This window comes from Leucoraja erinacea, chromosome 16 (assembly GCF_028641065.1).
Source record: "Leucoraja erinacea ecotype New England chromosome 16, Leri_hhj_1, whole genome shotgun sequence".
Lineage (NCBI taxonomy): Eukaryota > Metazoa > Chordata > Chondrichthyes > Rajiformes > Rajidae > Leucoraja > Leucoraja erinaceus.
The window spans coordinates 36,999,404-37,022,614 of record NC_073392.1 but is presented as its reverse complement, the minus strand read 5'-3'; positions in this window follow the sequence as shown (position 1 = coordinate 37,022,614).

Genomic DNA, 23,211 nt, shown 5'->3' with positions numbered 1-23,211 from the left:
CTGCACCACCAGTGCCTTTCACAGTGCTGTAGAAGACCAGAAATCCCACACACTCTCTGCGTTCCAACGTGTGCATTCTCTGGCAAGACATGGTGGCCAATGTGTGCATTCTCTGGCAAGACATGGTGACTGACATGGAAGTGGTGGACCCATCTTGCTTCACAAGCATCGAAGCAATGATCATAAAGGTCCAGCTTTGATGGACATAGGCAGATGGGCAGCAGAAACTAATCTCCAACCTACGTCATCCGGTGACAGTTCTGGCATCAAGAGAAGTCTTCAGTTGTCTTCATTTGTCGCCGACAGGGTCGTAGCTTGTCGCTGGTGGAGGTACGTGACTTTGGATGTCGTACGTTGTCACCTGTGTGATCGAAGGTTGGCGAGGTGTGGTCGTAGGTGGATGTCCCGAGTCGTGAGGAATTGTGTCGCTGGTCGACGTAGCTTGTCGTAACTTGACGTCGACTAGGTGGTAGCTTGTCGTAGACATTGTCGGAGGGAGGGTCCATTTTGGTGTCCCGCTACAACTGTGACTGTAGCCGGCAGGCGCCTAAAAAATCGCCTAAGTGGGACAGACTCTTTAGGGCAGAGAAGTGGCAGATGAAATTCAGTGTAACAAAGTGTGGAGTCATGCATTTTGGTAATAAGAATAAAGGCATAGATTATGTTCGAAATGGAGAGAGAATCCAGAAATCGGAGATGCAAAGGGACTTGGGAGTGTTGGTACAGGACTCACAGAAAGTTAATTTGCATGTCGAATCGGTAGTAAGGAATGCAAATTCAATGCTAGCATTTATATCAAGAGGACTGGAAATACTCCAAATTAGAGATGTAATGCTGAGGCACTATAAGGCACTGGTCAGGCCGCATTTGGAGTACTATGAGCAAATTTGTGCCCCATATCTCAGGAAGGATGTACTGGCTCTGGAGTGGGTCCAGAGGAGATTTACCAGAATGATCCCAGGAATGAGTGGGTTAGCATATGATGAGCGTTTGACAGCACTGGGCCTCTACTCGCTGGAGTTTAGAAGGTTGAGGGGGGACCTCATTGAAACTTACAGAATAATGAAAGGCATAGATAGAGTGGATATGGAAAGGATGTTTCCACTGGTGGGAGAGTGTAGGACCAGAGGTCATAGCCTCAGAATTAAATGGCGCTCTTTTAGAAAGGAGGTGAGGAGGAACAGATGTATGGAGAATAGTTAATCCTACTGGAAGGGAATACTCGTTTTACTCAGCGGTACATAAAACTTACTCATATTTTTTAGTGGACACAAAATTAATTCCATACACGATTAATCCTAAATATCACAATAGTATTATTTCTGATCACTCCCCATTGACTTTTACTTTAAAACTAGAGGGAATGCCAGGTATACTTTTTTTTTTGGAGATTTAATACACAAATAGTTAATAACCCACAAGGTTACGAGTATTTAAAACAACAAATTATTATTTTTTTTTGGAGACAAACGAGACACCGGGTATTTCACCATCTTTATTATGGGAAACTTTTAAGGCATTTATCCGTGGAGTTATAATCTCATATCAAAGTTTCCAAAATAAAAAGAATACGATAGAACAAAATTAAACTATTAGAATTAGATAACGCAAAAGACCCAACTATAGATAAACATAATAAGATTACATTATTGAAATTTAAACTTAATCGAATATTATCGGCAAGAGTAATAAGATTATTTCAGATTACAAAACAGGCACAGTTTGAATTTGGTGATAAACCACATAAACTGCTAGCGCGACAATTGAAGAAACAAGAAAAGGAAAAGACTATTACTAAAATCAAATCAGAGAATGGGGAACTATTAACGTTACCCAAGGATATTAATAAAAGGTTTGCTCAATTTTATCAAAACTTATATACATCTAAAACTAAAATAGAAGACAATAAAATTATAGATTTTTTAGATAATTGTAATCTGTCAAAATTGGATATCTTAGAACAAGAGGAATTAGGAGCTCAGATCACAAGTGAAGAAATAAGTGAAACAATAAAAGAACTGAAAAATGGGAAAACGCCAGGACCAGATGGTTTTAAAAATGAATTTTATAAAGGTTTTCAGGAGTTAATGGTCCCACGGTTACTTAAATTATATACGTATGCCTTTACCGAAAATAAATTACCAGAAACACTAGCAGAATCTACAATTACGCTAATACCTAAAAAAGATAAAGATTTAGAAGAGCCGGGCTCATATAGAGCCATATCACTCCTAAATACAGATCAGAAAATTTTAGCAAAGACTTTAGCAAGAAGATTGAGTAAATATATTAATAAATTGATAAATCCGGACCAAACGGGGTTTATACCTAAAAGACAATCATCTAACAATTTGACGCCTTTTTAATATAATGTATTCATACAAAACGGAAAAGGAAGATTTATCAGTTATATCTTTGGATGCAGAGAAAGGTAGAATGGCAGTATTTATACAAAGTACTCCAAAAATTTAATACGGGAGATAATTTTATTAGATGGGTAAAATTACTATATGATAAACCAATGGCAAGAATATTAACTAATAATATGTTATCTCCAAATTTCAATTATCGAGGGGCAATAGGCAGGGCTGTGTTTTATCACCCCTGCTATTTGCCCTTATGATAGAGCCGCTTGCTGAAAGGATAAGAAGGCATCCGAATATTCAGGGATATAATACTAATGACTCCAGTAATAAAATTTCACTATATGCGGATGATATATTTTTATATATTCACAAACGTATCCCGAATTTATTAAATTTAATAGAGGAATTCGGCTCTTTTTCTGGTTATAGAATAAACTGGAATAAAAGTGAAATTATGTCACTAAAACCCCAGAAAGCGAATCGCCTATTAAAATTTCCATTTAAAATTGCAACGGAAAAATTTTAAGTATTTTGGTATTCAAGTTACTTGAAAATATGAATCATTATTTAACGATAATTTTATACCATTATTAAATAAATTGAATGCTCTGATTAAATTTTGGAAAATGCTCCCACTATCATTAATTGGCAGAATAAATGCTATAAAAAATGAGTTTTACCACAAATAATATATTTATTCCAATCTATACCAATATATATACCAAAACATTTTTTTTTTAAATTACTCGAATATTACCAATTTTATTTGGGATTATAAAGCACACATAATTAAAAGACACCACTTGTGCAAACCCAAAGAGGTAGGAGGACTTGCACTGCCTAATTTTTTATATTATTATTGGGCAGTGCATATGAAGAATATAATTTACTGGTTGGATAGTTCTGCTCAACAGTTGGAATGGATAAGAATGGAGAAAGAGGATTGCTCTCCTTACGATTTAGGATTTTACGATCCTCTTCTCCCCAATAAAACTGAACAATATATTATATAAGAAGAATCCAATTATACATAATATAATACGAATCTGGAAACAAATAAAATTAACTTTAAAATTAAGAAACCTATCAGTGCTAACACCAATAGTGAATAACCCAGTATTTAAACCATCTGGTATGGATAAAACATATAGACAATGGGAAAGAGTGGGAATTAAAAAGGTAGATGACTTGTATGAAATGGGAAATTTATTATCATTCCAACAACTAAAATCAAAATTTAATTTGAATAACAACCAATATTTTAAATATTTACAGGTAAGTGATTTTATGAAGAAATATATACCAAGATTTCAAAGTATAATTTTAGATCCACTGGAAGAAGCAATGAATATCAAGGCAGAGTCACAAAAAATAATATCATACTTATATAACAGTATTTTAAACTGAGAATTACCATCAACGGAGGCAATTAGAGAAGACTGGGAAAAAAGAATTAATGACAAAAATCTCAAAAGAAACATGGGAAAAGTATTTGATATATATACATAAATGTCCGATTAATGCTAGACATAATTTAATTCAATTTAAAATATTACATAGATTATACTATTCAAAAACTAGGTTGAATAAATTTTATCCAAATATCTCTCCCATTTGTGATAAATGTCTTTCTCAAAATGCCAATATTACACACTCATTTGTTTCTTGTACAAAACTTCATAAATTTTGGTGTGACATATTTGATATATTCACAAAACTATTTAAGATAAAAATGGAACCGAATACTGAAATGATTATATTTGGAGTAAGGGGAGACGGGAATAAATTAAATAAACCCCAAAACGCATTCTTTAATTATGGGTTAATAATAGCAAAAAAGCTTATACTTAAGTTTTGGAAAAATGCTAATACACCAACAGTTAAAATGTGGATCAGTAATATGTTGGACACGGCACATTTGGAAGAAATGAGACTCCTCCTAATTCAATTCAATTCAATTCAATTCAATTCAATTCAACTTTAATGTCATCGCACAAATACAAGTATGAGTACAACGAAATGCAGTTTTGCGTCAGTCCGTAGTAGTTGTACATAAAGAAGAAGAAAAAAAAAAATAGAAAGACAATACCAATTCTTAATGAGTTGGTCTCCATTTATTGATGTCTTGGAGTCATGTGGTGCAACAGTATCGTAAAAATTAAAAGTTTCAGGTATGGGTGAAAGACGACATAGAATATAAAAAATTGTGGCGATTGGATAAACACCCTCTTGCTTTCCCTCACATTTCTTTTCTTCACCATTTCCTTTTTCAGCTTCTTACTCACGCACACTAGTCTATCCTTCACTCTTTACTACCTCTTTTTCTTTTACTCTTCTTACTTTTCTTGTTACAAAAAAAAAGGAAATTGTACAGAGAATGTAATATGTTAACATAATTTTGGGAACCTGGAAAAGGGTACCACTGTATTGTACTGACTTCTAATAAATAAAATTTAAGAAAGAAAAAAGAAAGGAGGTGAGGAAGAATTTCTTTAGTCAGATGGCAGTTAATCTGTGGAACTCATTGCCACAGAGGGCTGTGGAGGCCAAGTCAGTGGATATTTTTAAGGCAGAGATAGACAAATTCTTGATTAGAATGGGTGTCAAGGCAGGAAAATGGGAAACCCATGCCAGTGCAGGACTGGCGGGCATACAGCCACTAGGAAGGCGGTCAGCAATTTCGTAGATAATCGCCAGAAGTGACTGGTTAGTGCCAGAGACAGGAGGATGGTTGCAGCCATAAATTTCCCACCACAATGACCATGTGCCTCCACTGCTCCCACGTGTGTGGCTCGGGCATCGGGCCCATGAGCCACACTCCCTCCGACAAGACATGAGACTGCACAACCATCGACGGCGGGCCACCACCAGAGGACCAGTGATGCACACATGGGAATCTTGGCGTGCTTGTGGAAGATGAAGCCTGTGAGCATGCAAACCTTGCCTACTGCCAACGCTGTCAGACTGCCTGTCTAGCATCATGGCGGTAAACAGAAAATATCTCAACAATTTATGGGCAGGAGAAATAGTAAGCTCTAAATTGCCATAGATTGGGTGATGAATTATACCAGTCCGCCATCACATCAACAAACAGCAGCTCATTAATCTCTCTCCAAGATTTGTCAAATTACTGCCGCACATTGCTGAATGAAATTTACAGGCACTTGCATTTATTCATTCACCGGATGCTGACAATTCAAAGGATTACCCATCATAACAGCCCCTTTCCCCTGACTCTCAGTCTGAAGAAGGGTCTCGACCCAAAACGTCATCTATTCATTTACCCCAGAGATGCTGCCTGTCCCGCTGAGTTACTCCAACATTTTGCATCTGTCTGAGGAGGCAGTGTTGTTGAATTGCTATCATTCTCTGTATTCCAGGTGGTGGAAGTTTTTCCACAGCCCAGTGGATGGGGAGCATCACCCAGTGGTGGTGAAAGGGAACTGCCTGGTATCGCCAAGTCAGGATGATGTCCAACAGAAGAGAACTTGCACATTATGCTCATGCCATGGACATGCTACACGTGAACATATAGCAGGTGCAGGGGACTGGATATTTTGTGAAATATGTTGGAGAGTTGCTGTATTGTAGTGAGTGTATGTTAAACACTAAACACACTGTACAGAAGGAGGGAATAGACAATCATAATGACGCTCAGCTCAGAAACAGGCCCTTTTGGCCCACATCATCCATGGTGATTCATAAGTCATTAGGCCATGGCCCATTGAGTCTACTCCGCCATTCAATCACGGCTGATCAATCTCTCCCTCTCAACGCCATTCTCCTGCCTTCTCCCCATAACCTCTGACACCCTCACTAATCAACCAGCGTAGTGATGCTTGTGTACACTAATCCCAATTGTCTGCATATGGCCCATATTCCTCTATGTTGCTCCTATTCAAATATATAAATTGAGTCATTGAGTCTTAGAGTGATGCAGTGTGGAAACCAACTTGCCCACACTGGCCAACATGTCCCAGCTACACTAGTCCCACCTGCCTGCGTTTGGTCCATATCCCTACAAACCTGTCCTATCCATGTACCTGCCTAACTGTTTCTTAAACATTGGGATAGTCCCGGACTCAACAACCTCCTCTGACAACTTGTTCCATGCACCCACCACCCTCTGTGTAAAAACGTTACCCCTCGGATTCCTCTTAAATGTTTTTCTCTTCACCTTAAACCTATGTCCTCGGGTCCTCGATTCACCTACTCTGGTCAAGAGACTCTGTGGATCTATCCAAGTGTGGTTTTACTGACCTTGAGTGCCCTTAATGTGGTTTGAAAATGAAAATGTGGTTGGTTTGAAGTAAAAGCACTGCAAATGTTTGGTGGGGATTTGGGTTGAAGTAAAAGCACTGCAAATGCCTTGCACCCTGCTTGAAATGGAATTTCAAGGAATAGCCATTAGTCAACTGCCAGCCCACCAGCCATGAGTGAGCTGCCAACACATCAGGCTTGAGGGACTGAGCTGCCACCCCAAGGATCCATTTTCCCCACAATGTCCATACTAGTCCTCTGGAGACCAGTCCCTTCAGCCCACAACACCCATACCCACACTCCAGAAAGCCCCCCTCCCCCCCCCCCCCCCCCACCAACCAATATTGGAATTGGTGGAGAGGTGGAATATTGCATTAGGGGACCAGCCCTCCAGTGTGAACATGGGACCCAACGGGTCCCACTTAGTCACTTAGACTAGTAATTTTATACATTTCAATAAGGTCACCCCTAGGCCTCCAACGTTCCCTTGAGAATAAAACCAGCCTATCCAATCTCTCCTTATAACTACAGGCCTCTATTCTGAGCAATATCCTAGCGAGTTTCCTCTGCATTTTCTCGAATGCTATTACATTCTTCTAGTAGAGCGAGGACCAGAACTCTACACTATATTTTGGACAATACAAAAGTATGGTTTAACCAATGCTTTGTACAGCTGCAAAATGATGCCCCAACTCTTATGCTGAGTGCGCCACCATGTGAAGGCTAGAATACTAAATACCCCTCCTCATTACCCCATCCATCTATGTTGCTACTTTCAATGGCATATGAACTTCATCATAAAGCGCCACCATATAGCAATACATAGAAGGTCATACCATTAACTCAATATATCCCACCAGAATAGACTTCTCAAAGTATTTTACCTCACATTACCTTGTCTGAATTACATTCCATCTGCCGCTCTGCCCAACCTTCCGGCAGCTCTTTGTCCCACTGTATTTTTATGGCCCTGTCCCACTTGCGCGACTTTTTTGGGGACTGCCGACACCCGTCATAGGTCGTTACAAGTTGACGAAAATTTTCAAGATGTTGAAAATCCAGCGGCGACCAGAACAAAGTACGACTCTTTGAGCGACTACTCATGACCATACACCCACGACATGTTGCCGGGGTGTCGCCTGTATGGTCGTGAGTAGTCTACTCAGTCGCCGAAAGAGTGGTAGCATCTTTCTGGTCCGCTGAACTTTCAACATGTTGAAAATTTTCGCCGACCTGCAACGACCTATGACGGGTGCCGGCAGTCGCCGAAAAAGTTGCGTAAGTGGGACAGGCCCATCAGGCATCCTTCTGTGTTACTTTCATTACAATTCTGTTGTATTCCAGATTCAGGGACAGTTTCATCCCAGCTGTGATCAGGCAACTGATCATCCTACCACAACCAGAGAGCGGTGCTGAACTGCTATCCACCTCATTGGTGACCATCGGACTATCCTTGATCGGACTTTGCTGGTTTTACCTTGCACAAACCATTTTTCCCTTAAACACTGTAAATGGCTCGATTGTAATTCATGAATTGTCTTTCTGCTGACAGTAAACTTGACAATAAACTAAACTGGAACTGAGAATGTGCAGAGAGAATACCAGATCTGCATGCCCCACTTGTCCAATGGTGCCCCATAAGTGGTGGGGAATCAAGAATTCTGAAAAAAATGTGTGTTGCATTGACAAGAATTTGAATCTTAGTGGTGAAATATTTATCGCAAAAATCTGACTCCATGATATTATTATGGGTGGATTGCTGCTTTAAATTCATGGAGAATTATTGATTATACATACTGTAAACTCCAGCTGACAATGCATCTCCTTGCAATTTCATTTCTAATTTTAGATGTGCTTTATTTCACACAGCAAAGTTATTCAAGGTAGTCAAGTCGCAGAATATCTGAAAGATATATATTGTGTGGCACGGAACGTGACAACAAACCTGAAAAGAAAATTAACCACTACCAATTTCCATCCTGCAATCATATTAACTTGGACAATCTCTGACATCTCCCTACCCTTTCTCGATCTCACTGTCTCCATCACAGGAGATAGACTATCGACTGATGTCTATTACAAACCCACTGATTCCCACAACTATCTAGACTACACTTCTTCCCACCCTGCCTCCTGCAAAGACTCTATCCCCTACTCCCAATTCTTCCGTCTACGCCGCATCTGTACAAAAGATGAGGTGTTCCATACCAGCACATCCGAGATGTCCTCATTCTTTAGGGAATGGGGGTTCCCCTCTCCCATCATAGATTAGCCCCTCACATGTGTCTCCTCTGTACCCCTCAGCTCCGCCCTTGCTCCCCCTCCCCCTAGTCGCAACAGGGGCAGACTCCCCCTAGCCCAGGGGTGGGGAACCTGCGGCATTCTAGGCCATTAAGTGCAGCCTTTTGAATGAATCCAAATTTTGTAGAACAAATCCTTTTATTTGTATTCATATGTTTTTGTTCGTCTTTTATTACTTTAATTTTAATCTTAAAATGAACGTATTTAAAATACCAAAGAGTAAAAGAAGATTCAACAAAATAATCCTCCCCGACTGACGGCCACAATTAAAACATTACTAAATCTACTATTGTAAGTGACACTTTGCACCAATTATGTATTGTTGACTATATTCGTGTAAAATGCAACATGGCATCGTCAGTTTCGTAATATGCTGAACTTGGACGATGAGGCATTCAGTGTGGATTTGCCATATCATTGCAAAGTGCGTTGGCTTTCGCAGGGACAAGTGTTAGCAATTTTTTTTATCTTTGCGAGAACAGATAGTTAAATATCATGAAGAACAGAATCAGCAATGTGAATTATTGAAAGAAGATATATTTTTTTATTTTTTTAAATTATTTTTATTAGAAGCAATTGTACAAGAATAAACCATTTGCCATGTAAAATTATACAATTATTGTACAGTTCAATTTTAACCATTTAACCTGAAAATGAGAGAACAGAAAAGAGAAAGAACACGAGAGGGAAAAAGTGAAAAGTGATAAGACCCCTAGGCAACCAAAGTAGTGTGGCCAAAGAGTGAATAAAGATATAAGAGAAAAAAAAAAAGAAAAAGAAACAAGAAAAAAAGTGGAGATATACCTGCCCCTCGTTCCCATCTATCTTTTTAAATTGTTTTATAAGCTCGCCTATTTGAATCTATTTCTATTCATGATGGTCTAGTATGTTGTATATTTAAAAATAATAATTTTATTTATAGAGTACTATTGCAAAAAGTGTACATAAGATATTAACAATCAAAAGAAATATTTGAATCCGAGCAAAGCCTCAGGCATGGTCTAAAGCATGGAGTACATTCATTGGATTCTGAGTAGGGGGCCTGTCTGGAACCGGCATAGAGTTGACAGTCTTGGGTATGTGATTTCCAGATGAGCCAGTCGGGTATTTGAAGATAGCCTCTAAAGATATCTAAAGTATTGGCTACCTTTCAGATGATATTTCGACAGTAATTCTTGAAATGAGAGGAGAGTCCCCATCTCAAAAATGCTGGAGAAACTCAGCGGGTGAGGCAGCATCTATGGAGCGAAGGAATAGGTGACGTTTCGGGTCGAAGCCTTTTCTTCAGACTCCCGTACAAAACTGTGATTACTATCCCTAATCAGCCCTTGTCTATCTAAATGTATGCATATGTTATTCCTCAGAATACTCTCTAGTAACTTTCCGACCGATATTCCGATGTTAGGCTCACTGGCCTATACTGCCCTACTTTGACAAAAGGAAACAACTGACAGAAAGACGTTTTCTTGTAAATGAGGAAAACTTGTTTTTCTTTCAGCTCTCTGTAGGTATGTTGCAAAGCCTACCTGAAGATCGCTGAAAATCTGTCCCAGCCCGTGTGCGTGATTTTGGCGCCGTTTAGAGGGGGGCGGGTTTAAAGCGCGATTTTCCCTAGGCTGTTCAAATCGAGGTTTTTCAGCCCAGTTAATTATTAACGAAAAATCGCTGGAAGATTCCGTAGCTGGAGCTATTTTTAGTTTTAAGGGCTTTCTTTACTTGTTATAGTAGGTTAAAAATTAACCTCTAAACCCGAGACCGCCGACAACGGGTCGGATCTCATACAGGGGAAAACGGAAGGTAGGCTGTTTATTTTTATGTTAAAAAGGGCTTCTTAAGATCCCTTTATACAAAGTTTAATGTTGCGAGTAGCTAATTTGGGCCCCATTATATCCCGCAGTATTTTTCTGGGCATTTGAGGGCACAAATCTACCGCAATGTGAACGTTCTAAACCAGCGCGTTCACAGGATCCCACTAGAAAGCTGATTTAAATGGACTTTAATTTACAGCAATAGAACACTAAATTCCTTCCATTAGGCCTATAAATGTAAATGAGATTTAAAAATCATGTTTTATTGTGAATTATTTGTGAATGTTATTTGGACACTTAGGCTATTTAAAAATGTTAATCATTTATTAAGAAATGGATAGATAGTAATTGAAGTTTAGCTGAAATTAGCTACAATTGGGTAACTAACTAATTATAAGCTTTAATTTCAGGTCATCCAAGTAAGATTATTTTATATTTGTTTCAGAATGCTTCAACCTATGATAATTGAAAATTTCATCCAGTTCTCTTAATTTTTAAGAAAGTTATGGGCTTTTGACTGTCCACGATCACAGCTTTTTTGTTATGTCCATAGAAAATCAATGGATGCTAATTTCCGAGTATGATAATGGCCATAACTTTTTAAATACTTGAGATATGAAAGTGAATTAGGTGTCAAATTAAACTTCTTTTTATGCTTTATCTGATGGGATAAATTGTAGACTTGATTTTTAAAATCTCAAAATTTTGTAACATTGCTACTCTCTGTGATGGAATTTCTTACTTCTCTGGTATAAATATTTTCAAATTGTACTCGGAGAAGACTTATTTTGTTCACCATTGTGTAGAGCATATCTCAAATACCCTAAACCAAGCAATAACTCAATTTTCACAACATTGTCAGTTGCTTCCTTTCATCAAATTAGGGCAGTATAGTTCCCAGGCTTTTCCTTGCAGCCCTTCTCCAAAAGAGGCACAACATCTTCCGGCACCTCACCTGTATTTAATGATGAGTCATGTATCTCAGCCAGGATACTCCCAATTTCCTCTCTAGCATCCCACAGTGACCTCGGATATATCTGATCAGGCCCGGGTGATTTGTCTACCTTCATATGTGTCAGAACCTTCAGCAGCTTCTTGACCGTAACATTGACTGCTCTCAAGACACTTCCATTGACTGCCCCAAGTTCCCTGGTCCTCATGTTTTACCAATGCTCCATGGTAAAAACAGAGGAAAAATACTCATCGAGAACCTCTCCATCTTCTGTGGCTCCACACAGAGTTGACTGTTTTGATTCCTGAGGGGCCCTATTCTCTCTCTGGTTTCCCTTTTCCTCTTAATGTACATAAAATCTCTTGGGATTATCCTCAATTTAATTACCAAAGTTATCTCCTGCCCCCCTTTTCTCTCTCTTGATTTCCTTCTTTAGCTTCCCAAAGCTCAGAGCCTCATTTTCTCTCATCGCCCAATTTAATTGTCATTGCAGTCGGCAGACCTGCCTTGCCCTTCACTCCAATAGGAAAATGCATACCCTGATCCTGTCACCACGCTTTTAAAAACATCTCACGTTCCAGACATTCCTAAATCCTGCAAACAGACTTCTGCAATCAACCAGAGTGAGTTCCTGTTTAATAATTTCAAAGTTGTGCATTTGTCTTTGTGCAGTGTACAGTGAATAAGGTGATAACATTTGAAAGAGAGGCCACATTTAATTAATAGGAGAGGGCTGAAGGAACTCTGACATCAACCTGAAGAAGGACCCCGACATAAAATGTTGTCTGTTTATTTCCCTCCACAGATGATGCCTGACCTGTTGAGTTCCTCTGGCACTTTCGATTCCAGCATCTATAGTCTCTGTAGATAGACACAAAATGCTGGAGTTACTCAGTGAGACAGGCAGCATCTCTGGATAGAAGGAATGGGTGATGTTTCGGGTCGAGACTCTTCATCAGTCGGAAAAGGTTCTTGATCTGAAATGTCGCAGTTTCCTTTTATCCAGAGATGCTGCCTGTCCAGTTGAGTTACTCCAGCATTTTGTGTCTTACTTTGGTTTAAACCAGCATCTGCAGTTCCTTCTTACAACATCTACAGTCTCTGGGTTGCCTCACTTAATCAGTGCCAAAATGCAGCTCAGTAGGGCTTTGGTTAGGCTGTGTTTTGAAGATTGAATGCAGTTCTAGTTGTCCCTTTGCTGAAAAGTGGAGGCTTTGAAAAGTGCGCAGAGGAGGTTTACCAGAATGCCGCCTGGATTTCACGCTTTCAGCTGCAGGGAGAGGATGGATGGACTTGGATTATTTTCCCTGGAACATTGGTGGTTGAGGGGACACTTCAAGTGATAGAAGTACGTAAAATCATGAGGGATAAGACAGTCAGAACATTTTCCCCAGGGTGGAAACGTCCAACACTAAAGGACATAGCAATGTGAGGGGGGGAATGTTTAATGGAGATGTGAGGTGCAAGCTATTTTACACAGAGGGTGGTGGGGCCAGGAACGCATTGCCTGGGGTGGTGGTGGAGGCAGATACGATAGTGGCGTTTCAGAAGCTTTGAGATAGGCACACGGAAGTGCGGGGAATAGAGGGATGTGGATCATGTACAGGCAGATGAGATCAGTGTAACTTGGCATCATGTTCGGCACAAACATTGTGAGCTCATTCCTCTGCTGCACTGCTCTACATTCCATGTTTAAAAATTGATTGTGCATGTTAACCATTACCTGCAAGAATCTTAACCTAATGACCGCTAATATTCGAGACAAATCATTAGTTGTGGATGGGGTGGGAGATTGCAACCTTCACGTGGTCCGTCCTGTTTCGATGAGTGCAATCAACCTGGCGAGCACTTTGGCGAGTCGCGACGGGGTGGGTAAGTAAAATTGTTTTACTTTGAGAACGAAAATGACGAAATTACCCGAGTCGCTAAAGACAGCCAAACACACGATATTGGTTCCACACGAGTGGCGTTAGAATGAATCAATACAGTCAAAAGCCCGCGAATAAAACACCCGCCCTCATGTGGCTTCTTCAGCCAATCGCGAGGGTTCGATTACACAGAGCCACCACCAGGTGTCACTACACACAATCAAATAAGATCAAATAGAACAAGTTGTCCAACAACTTTAGGCTGTGCACGCCACACACACAAGAAGAAGAAGCAGATCCGTCATTTATTTTGAAATGTCGGAAACTCAAATCTATCTTGCTTTTATTTCCCTTCAGCTGATGTCTTTTAACTTTCCACCAACTTTCATTTACCTAGCACCTTGAACAAGGCTAAACTTCTCGAGCACTTCACAGGAGTGTGGTCATACATCAAACACGAGCCACGCGAGATGTTAGGACAAATGGCCTGTTGGAAATTCCAGAGGCTAGGAAATAGGCAGCTGAAAGCACTGTTGGAATTGCAGCAGTGATCACACAAAGCTGGAGGTAGGAGCTAAAACATGGAGAAAGTTGAAAACAGCAAAGAGGATTTGAAAAATGTAGTTGTTGGCATCCGCCCACCTGTGAGAGATGACGGTGTGACTTTCACGCTGTCCTGTTTGGCGAGGGGAATATTTCATCTGTGGCTGCATTTCACACTCGGGTTGACTAGGCCTGTCCTTGACAGGTAGACCGTCCCATAGTTTCCACAGGTGCAGTCATCTCTGGCCGTTGTACAGGGGGTGTGTTGATGATGCTGTCGACCATTTTGTGGCGTTGGCTCCTGGCCTCCAGGGCCTTGAACCACATGCTGTCAAGGTGTTCATACACCCCCCCGGAGGTCCTATCTCCACCTCACCCCGTCCGCAGCAGCCACTTCCCAGTCGTCAGTGCCAATGTTAAAATGTTTAATTTCTCTTTCGATCGTCTCCCTGTAGCTGGAGCTTTGTTCTTCCTCCTGGCCTCCGAGCGTTGGTGACCTCCCCATACAGCACGTCTTCGGAGATGTGTCCATTTCCCATCCCGTGTACGTGCCCAAGCCAGCGGAGATGCTTCTGCTTGACGATCGCAGGGATGCTGGGTATTTTCACCAGGGAGGGGACACATCCATTGGTGGCTTTGTCCTGCCAAGGAACAACCAGGATGCGACAAAGACAGCGGGAATAAAAATGATTCCATCTCCGGTCTAGATGTAGATAAGTAACATGCTGTACAGTAACATGCTCAAGACACAACACACACTTGATAGCCAGTTATCTTGGTCTTGATTGTGAGATTCCTGTTCTTCCATGCCACTCACTTAGCCTCCCAATGGAGGCTAATACATTTACTCTGCATGAATTGGTTTCCTCATCTGGAGAGGGGCTATCTGTTACCTTAGATCCTAGGTAGGTGAATTTGTTGACAGTTTCCAGCATAGTGGTGTTTAGGGTGATTTCAGGTGAGAGTGGATTGCCCTGACCCACTTCTTATTGGTATTGGTTGCAAGCATGGGACAGTCCTGTCCATCAGCCCCTGAAGTCCTGCTTCTGTTGGGGCGATGAGTACAATATCATCAGCGCGCAGGAGTTCCCTAATAAGCACAGTTCTCACCTTCAACTTGGCTTTCAACCTTGCTAGATTGAAGAGCTTCCTGTTGCTTCTGGTACTGAAGGTACACTCCTTCTGTGTCCATTGGGAAGGCAAAGGACAATAGGGCAGATAGGAAAATGCCGAACAGAGTGGGAGCTCGGACACTGCCCGACTTCACTCCACATTTCACGGGGAAACTTGAAAACAAAGAAGAGAGTGATAAAAATCAAGTAAGGTGTAGATTAATATCTAGCTGGAGTTAGCCAGTACAGATGAGCTGAACATGTTGTGATCTTGGACACAGGTATGGATGGCTCACATTATGGAGAGGAACATAAGGGAAGGCAGTGAAGAGTTCTGTAGAATAGCCACACCTGAAGATAAGGGAACAAAGGAGCGACAGAGAAGAACGGGATTCATGGATAAAATGGAATTAGTCAGTTTACTTTTGCTTGATAGGTTAGCGGCACGGTGGCGCAACGGCAGAGTTCCTGCCTTACAGCGCCAGAGACCCGGGTTTGATCTCGACTACGGGTGCTTGTCTGTACGGAGTCTGTATGTTCTCCCCGTGACCTGCGTGTGTTTTCTCCGCAAACGTCGGTTTCATCCCACACTCCAAAGATGTAGAGATTTGTAGGTTAATTGGCTTGGATTGGCATAGATATTAAAATTGTCCCTTGTGTGTGTAGGATAGTGTCAATGTGTGGGGATCACTGGTCGGTGTTGACTTGGTGGACCAAAGTGCCTGTTACCCCGCTGTATCTCGAAACAAAACTAGACCCCTATGGCAAAGAGGCAAAAGGTTTTGCAGAGCATGTTGGTTAATTTACCTTCTGGTATTCTCACTGTTGATAGGGAAATGTAAGCCATTATCTGTGCCTTCTATCGACACCACATCAAGTTCAGGAACTTACCCAAGAGGAAATAAAAAATGGAGAATCTGTTTCCTGCCAAGCTCTGGCTTGACATGATGACTTCCACGAATAGTTAGATGTTTAGCCAAACATTATTAATATTAACTCAGAGTTCACACCCACATATATGAGTTTGACTTCCTTTCACTGGAATGTGTGTGTAAAATACTTTGACAGAAATAAAGACACGATCTTCACGTTAATAATTTTCTGCCAAAATTAGGTTGTCTTCATTGAGCACTTTCAGATGGTCACTTAGAACAAATCAGTAGAGAATACAAAAATACAGTAAACAATTTTGAATGTTCGCTGTACAATTCTTGAAATGGTACCTGCTAATCTACTTCTGTTTGCCTCCAGCCATATTAAATCTTGGCAAGCGAAAAGTTATTAACTACCTTAAAAACATACTCATGTAAATGCAGACTTGGATAAGGAGAATTCAACATGATATTTCCATACCTGAAGAAGGGTCTCGACCCTAAACGTCACCCAGTCCATCTCTCAAGAGATGCTGGCTGTCTCGCTGAGTTTTTCCAGAATTTTTGTGTCGATCTACGATATTTTCAAAGTGTGACGAGCAACATTTTAATCACCTAGAACAGGGATTGCCCAGAAATCAGCAGTTTGACCTTCTGAGTTCCTCGAGCAGTTAGTTTTTTTTTGCTGAAGATTCCAGCATCTGCAGTCTCTTGTGCCTCTGTGTTGCCAGCAATCCTGCTGTCCAGAATGTATCACTCACCAACTTTGTCCACATATGATGAAAGCAAAGTGATAGCTGAGAATAGACACAAAATGCTAGAGTAACTCAGTGGGACAGGCAGCATCTCTGGATAGAAGGAATGGGTGACGTTTTGGGTCGAGACTCTTCTTCAGACTGCAAAATCTTTTTTCAATTCCTCTGCTTGGACATGCTCAGACAACGATCCAATTAATCTCTTAGAAACATAGAAACTTAGAAACATAGAAAAAGAGGTGTAGTAGTGGGCCATTCGGCCCTTCGAGGCAGCACCGCCATTCAATATGATCATGGCAGATCATCTAAAATCAGCACCCCGTTCCTGCTTTATCCTCATGTCCCTTGATTCCTTTAGCCCCAAGAATATATATGCAGAAAATGAGCAGTGCATTTCTCCCTTGATTTAGTGTCTCTAATATTCTAAGTTTCCTTCCACTCAAAATGCATCTCCCCACCATCGAAGGGATTTGCCGGAGTCATTACTTCAACTTCAAAAAGGCAGCCAGCATCATCAGAGACCCACACCACCCTGGCCACACACTCATTTCACCCCTGTCATCGGGAAGAAGATACAGGAGCCTGAAATCTGTAACATCCAGGTTCAGGAACAACTTCTTCCCAACAGTCATCACATCAGTCTATTAAACACAACAACCTCAAATAAGCTCTGAACTACAATAGATTCATATTGTTATTATGGCACTATTATTGTTTGTTTGTTTTTTATGTATATGTAGATGTGGGTATGTGATATAAGTTCAGTATATATATATATATATACTGAACTTTTCCCCGCTCGTTTATTATTATTGTTTACATATTCTGTTGTGCTGTTGCTAGTAATAGCCCTGTCCCATGGTACGAGTTCACTCCAAGAGCTCTCCCGAGTTTAAAACAAATCAAACTTGTGGAAAGCACGGAGAATGAACGTAGCGGGTACCTCGGAGCTCGGGGACGCGACTTAGCGCTCGTAACGCTAACGGCAGGTACTCGGGAAGACTCGCTAATGGCAGGTAAGCACGAAAAGACTCGTGAAGATTTTTCAACATGTTGAAAAATGTCCACGAGAGCCCCGAGTACCGACGAGTGGCCATTACTGGCCATTCGAATCAGCGCAAACTCGGGAGAGCTCTTGGAATGAATGCGTACCGTGGGACAGGGGGTTAAGAATATCATTGTTCTATCTGGGACATGTGATAATAAAACACTCTTCACTCTCTTGACTCTTGACTAAATCTTACCAAAGATACCTTAATATAATTTCTTCTGGACATCAAAAGATTATTTAATTTGAGGATATGTTATCCTTAATATGATGATGCTTAAGAGACGATGCTCATTTTTATTAAAGGGAAATGATCCAAGATAATGTCCTACAAATGACAAATTGATTAAATGTCTATTTACCTTTAGAGCTGATCTGTGTTCACCACTGACAATTGGTGGTGGTTTTGTGATCTCTCACACCGTTGCAAGGTTTAAAGGTTTGAACACTTTTCCAGGCAATCCCACTGAGGGTGGTCACGATGGCGCAGCGGTAGAGTTGCTGCCTCTCAGCGAATGCAGCGCCGGAGACCAGGGTTCGATCCCAACTCCAGGTGCTGTCTGTACGGAGTTTGTACGTTCTCCCCGTGACCTGCATGGGTTTTCGCCGAGATCTTCGATTTCCTCCCGCACTCCAAAGGCGTACAGGTTTTAGGTTAATTGGCTTGGTAAATGTAAAAAAATAGTCCCCACTGTGTGTAGGATGGTGTTAATATGCGAGGATCGCTAATCAGCACGGACTCAGTGGGCCGAAGGGCCTGTTCTCTAAACTAAACTTAACTAAACCATTGGGGAAAATTTGCTGATGCTCAATAATCAACGACACATTCGGGAGTGAAGACGTCAAGGGAAAGGTCCCAGTCATTAGTGGGATTCCCTTTGAATCTGGGATTGTGGAAAGCCGACATCCCTGCTAAATTCAAAATAATCTTTATTCAAAGAAAAAAAAAAGCAAAAACTCTTCCGACATTCTCGGAGGCCATTCAATTTGTCGTGACGTAGTGTATTCACAATTTTACCCCACATCCTTGCCACTCATGTGGCCCCCTGGGGTGATATCCCTTCCCTTGTTTGGGGGTGTCACCACCACACCCTGCCCCCCCATGCCCTCCCCCACCGAGCCTTGACGTTGGCTGCACCGAGCTTCTGTGCGTCCCTCAGCACGTACTCCTGATGTCTGCAGTGGGCCAGTCAACAACATTAACCCAACGGACATCTCACTCTGCTGGGAGGTCAACAAAGCTCAGGCTGACCAAAGAGCGTCTTTCACCGAGTTGATGGCCTTCCAGCTGCATTTGACGTCCGTCTCCGAATGAGTGCCTGGGAACAGTTTGTAAATCACAGAGTCCTCTGTCACCACACTGCCCATGAAGCCTCTCACTAAAATTAAACAGGGCGTAGTCATTCCTGTGTAAGTGCATTGCTTAGGAAACCTCTATGATGTTGTGGTGAGCAGCAGATTGGTGAGGTAACTGCGATCAGCTACGGCTGCAGGGTGAGAGATTTAAGGGACAATGTGTCTTTGAGTTGCACAGAACGAGGAGTCCAAGCACAAAAGTCTGGCTGTAGGTTTTTGCTGTAGTGTGTCATAAAATTCAGTGTAGGAAGGAACTGCAGATGCTGGTTTAAACCATAGATAGAGACAAAATGCTGGAGTATCTCAGCAGGACAGGCAGAATCTCTGGAGAGAAGGAATGGGTGACCTTTCAGGTTGAGACCCTTCCTCAGGCTCTGTCTGAAGAAGGGTTTTGACCAGGAATGTCACCCATTCCTTCTCTCCAGAGACGCTGCCTGTCCCACTGAGATACTCCAGCATTTTGTATCTATAAACTATTGTGGAAGAAATTAATTTAGAGTGAAATTAATTAAATATGAGAAGCGGCGACTTTGCAGATTTGCTTTGAGATTTTACTGCATGATATCATGGAGAGATGGCTGCATTAAACTGCTCACCAGATCTCTGGCTTCAGAGCAGAATTAACCAACAGTTATACTGTGCAGTAAACAACTTTTGTTAGATACACCTTTCAGGCGGGCCACGCCACCATCCCTTCTCCGAGCCAATCATAAGCTTCCCATTTACAGTAAGATTTCTATGCAACAAGTAATAGGGGTGCGGGTGATCTACTGTAACTCCTCACAGAAAGTTAACCAAGCTTCGTTATCTCCTCTACTATTTCATGTTAACATTTACCGTCCACCCTTCAACACATTCCCAGCCAAGAGGTAATATGTCTAATCTTACTTTGACGATTCTCACAAACTCTTCTGCACCTGGTCAAGCGAGAGCTGCCATTTGTCACATCCAAAACACCCTTTTGTTACCTTGTTCAATTCCAATCAAAATTAAGGAAGGAAGGATATTCATTTTTCTTCCACAACTATTAAGGTAGTTTAATTGCACTATGGTTCAAAGACAGTGTGTGCTAAATCCTAAAGATCCCATATATTCTGGTAAGAGCAGAAGTGAGTCGCTATTCGTGACACCATCAGCATGCTTCTGATAGTTTGGTGCAGAGGTACAACAAGGAAACAGGCCCTTCAGCCCATCGAGTCCACGCTGACTATCGATCACCCATACACACTAGTTCTATGTAATCCCACTCTCTACAAACTAGAGGCAATTTAGAGAGGCCAATTAACCTACAAACCAGCAGGTCTTTGAGATGTGGGAGGAAACTGGAGATTTCGGAGGAAACCTATGCGGTCACAGATATAACGTGCAAACTATACATACAGTGCATTCAGAAAGTATTCAGACCCCTTCACCTTTTCCACATTTTGTTACGTTACAGCTTATTTTAAAGTGGATTAAATTATTATTTTTTTATCATCAATCTACACACAATACCCCAGAATGAAGAAGTGAAAACAGGTGTTTAGAAATTTTTGGAAAGTACTTAAAAAGAAATAACTGAAATATCAGTTATTCGTAGTAATGTAACAAAATGTGTAAAAAGTGAAGGGGTCTGAATACTTTCTGAATGCACTGTAAAATTTAATCTGGAGGATAGTCAGACTGGTCGGAGAACTGGGATGGGGGAGGGATGGAGAGAGAGGGAAAGCAAGGGTTACTTGACATTAGAGAAGTTGCATCCGCTGCTCTAGGTGTCAGCAGATCTACATCGGTCCACATTAACCAACCTGACTTCCCGGTGGCTCAGCACTTCAACTCCCCCTCCCTTTCCGTATCCGACCTCTCTCTCCTGAGCCTCCTCCATGACCAGAGTGAGCACCACCGGAAATTGGAGGAACAGCACCTCATATTCCGCTTGGGGAGTTTGCATCCTGGTGGCATGAACATTGAATTCTCCCAATTTTGTTAGCCCTTGCTGTCTCCTCCCCTTTCTATCTCTCCCTCAGCCCTCGGGCTCCTCCTCCTCTTTTTTCCCTTCTTCTCCCCGCCACCCCACCCCCCCATCCCCCATCAGTCTGAAGAAGGGTTTTGGCCTGAAACGTTGCCTATTTCCTTCGCTCCATAGATAGTGCTGAACCCGCTGAGTTTCTCCAGCTTCTTTGCGTACCTTCAATATTCATACTGTTGGGTTAAATCAGATTACTCCTGGAGATTTGCTTCTCTTTATCTTGCTGTTTTAGCACGTTTAATTTGGGTAGGTAGGATGGCCTGAACCTATTTTGGATGGGGAAATATATGCTCTCTTGTCTCTACAGCACCCAACGTTCTCAGCCTACCACCAAAGTGACACCAGGCTTATCATTACATTATTCTCTCCTTGTTCTTGCCATTAGGCCTATTGATCACTAGGTGGCGCCTGAGGTGTATCAACAGCTCAAGATTGCTTTACCAGTGGCCCAGAAACGTAAACATGCCCAAATAGAGATGTTCGAGGATGGGGGAACATTCTTGAAAAAGTCGATAGCACTATTCCAGTTCTCAGTACTCACTGCTCATGTTTTGCGTTTGTGCACTCAACGTTTGAATGCTCTAGTATTGCAGTAACTCACCAGCCTGTTACTAACCCAATCTTTGATGGGGAGTTCAAACACATCAGGAGATGGTGACTTGACCACACTGCTGGAGATCCTGCCCTCCCACCACTGAGCCAGATAGGCCCCATGTACAGGTAGTCCCCGGGTTATGTTGCCAACTGGCCCGCTCCAGACTGCAGGAGTACGTGCTGAGGTACACATTGAAGCTCTGTGCAGCCAACGCCAAGGCTCTGTGGGAAGGACCACAGTCTAGGGTCCTTCCACTACTGGCCATTAGGGGGCAGGGTGTGGGGGAGACGCCCCTCAAATGAGGGAAGGGATATCACACAAAGGGTGGCGGGTGTATGGAACAAGCTGCCAGAGGAGGTAGTTGAAGCAGGGACTACTATCCCAACGTTTAAGAAACAGTTGGACAGGTAGAGTACATGGATAGGACAGGTATGGAGGGATATGGGCCAAACGCAGGCAGGTGGGACTGGTGTAGCTAGTGTGGGCAAGTTGGGCCAAAGGGCCTGTTTCCACACTATGACGCCATGACTCTTTGACCTCTGGGGGCCGCATGAGGGAGAGGGGTGTGGGGTAAAATATGATGTGATGCAAATTAATATATGTATTTCCTTCGAGAGTGTCAGAAGAATTTTTGCACACCTCCAGTTTTGTATATACTTTTTACTCTGAATAAATTTTCTTTTGATTAAAAAGAAGATAGTCTTCAGATTGCGATAAGGTTCAGTTGCTGGGAACTATTTGTAACCTGAACAGTTCGTAATTTGGAAATGAACAAAATCAGTATTTGAGTAGATGACAGAAGCAGCTGCAAGGGAAATAAAGTGCTTCAGATTAACAGGAATGGGTTATTTTAATCTTTTTTAATGTCCAAATAGACTGCAACGTTTCAATGTGCTCTTTTAAACACTGGAGGAAGATAATAAATCTGAGGAAGGGTTTTGACCAGAAACGTCACCCATTCCTTCTCTCTAGAAATATCACCTGACTGGTGATATATCACCAGAAATATCACCTGTCTTGTGTGCAGTTTTGGACCCCTAATTTGAGGAAGGGCATTATTGCTATTGAGGGAGTGCAGCGTAGTAACAAGGTTAATTCCCAGGATGGCTGGACTGTCATATGCTGAGAGAAGAGGGGATCTTATTGAAACATAGAAGATTATTAAGGGTTTGGACACGCTAGAGGCAGGAAACATGTCGTCGATGTTGGGAGAGTCCAGAACCAGGGGCCACAGATTAAGAACAAGGGGTAAGCCATTTAGAACGGAGACGAGGAAACACTTTTTCACACACAGAGTTGTGAGTCTGTGGAATTCTCTGCCTCAGAGTGTGGTGGAGGCCGGTTCTCTGGGTGCTTTCAAGAGAGAG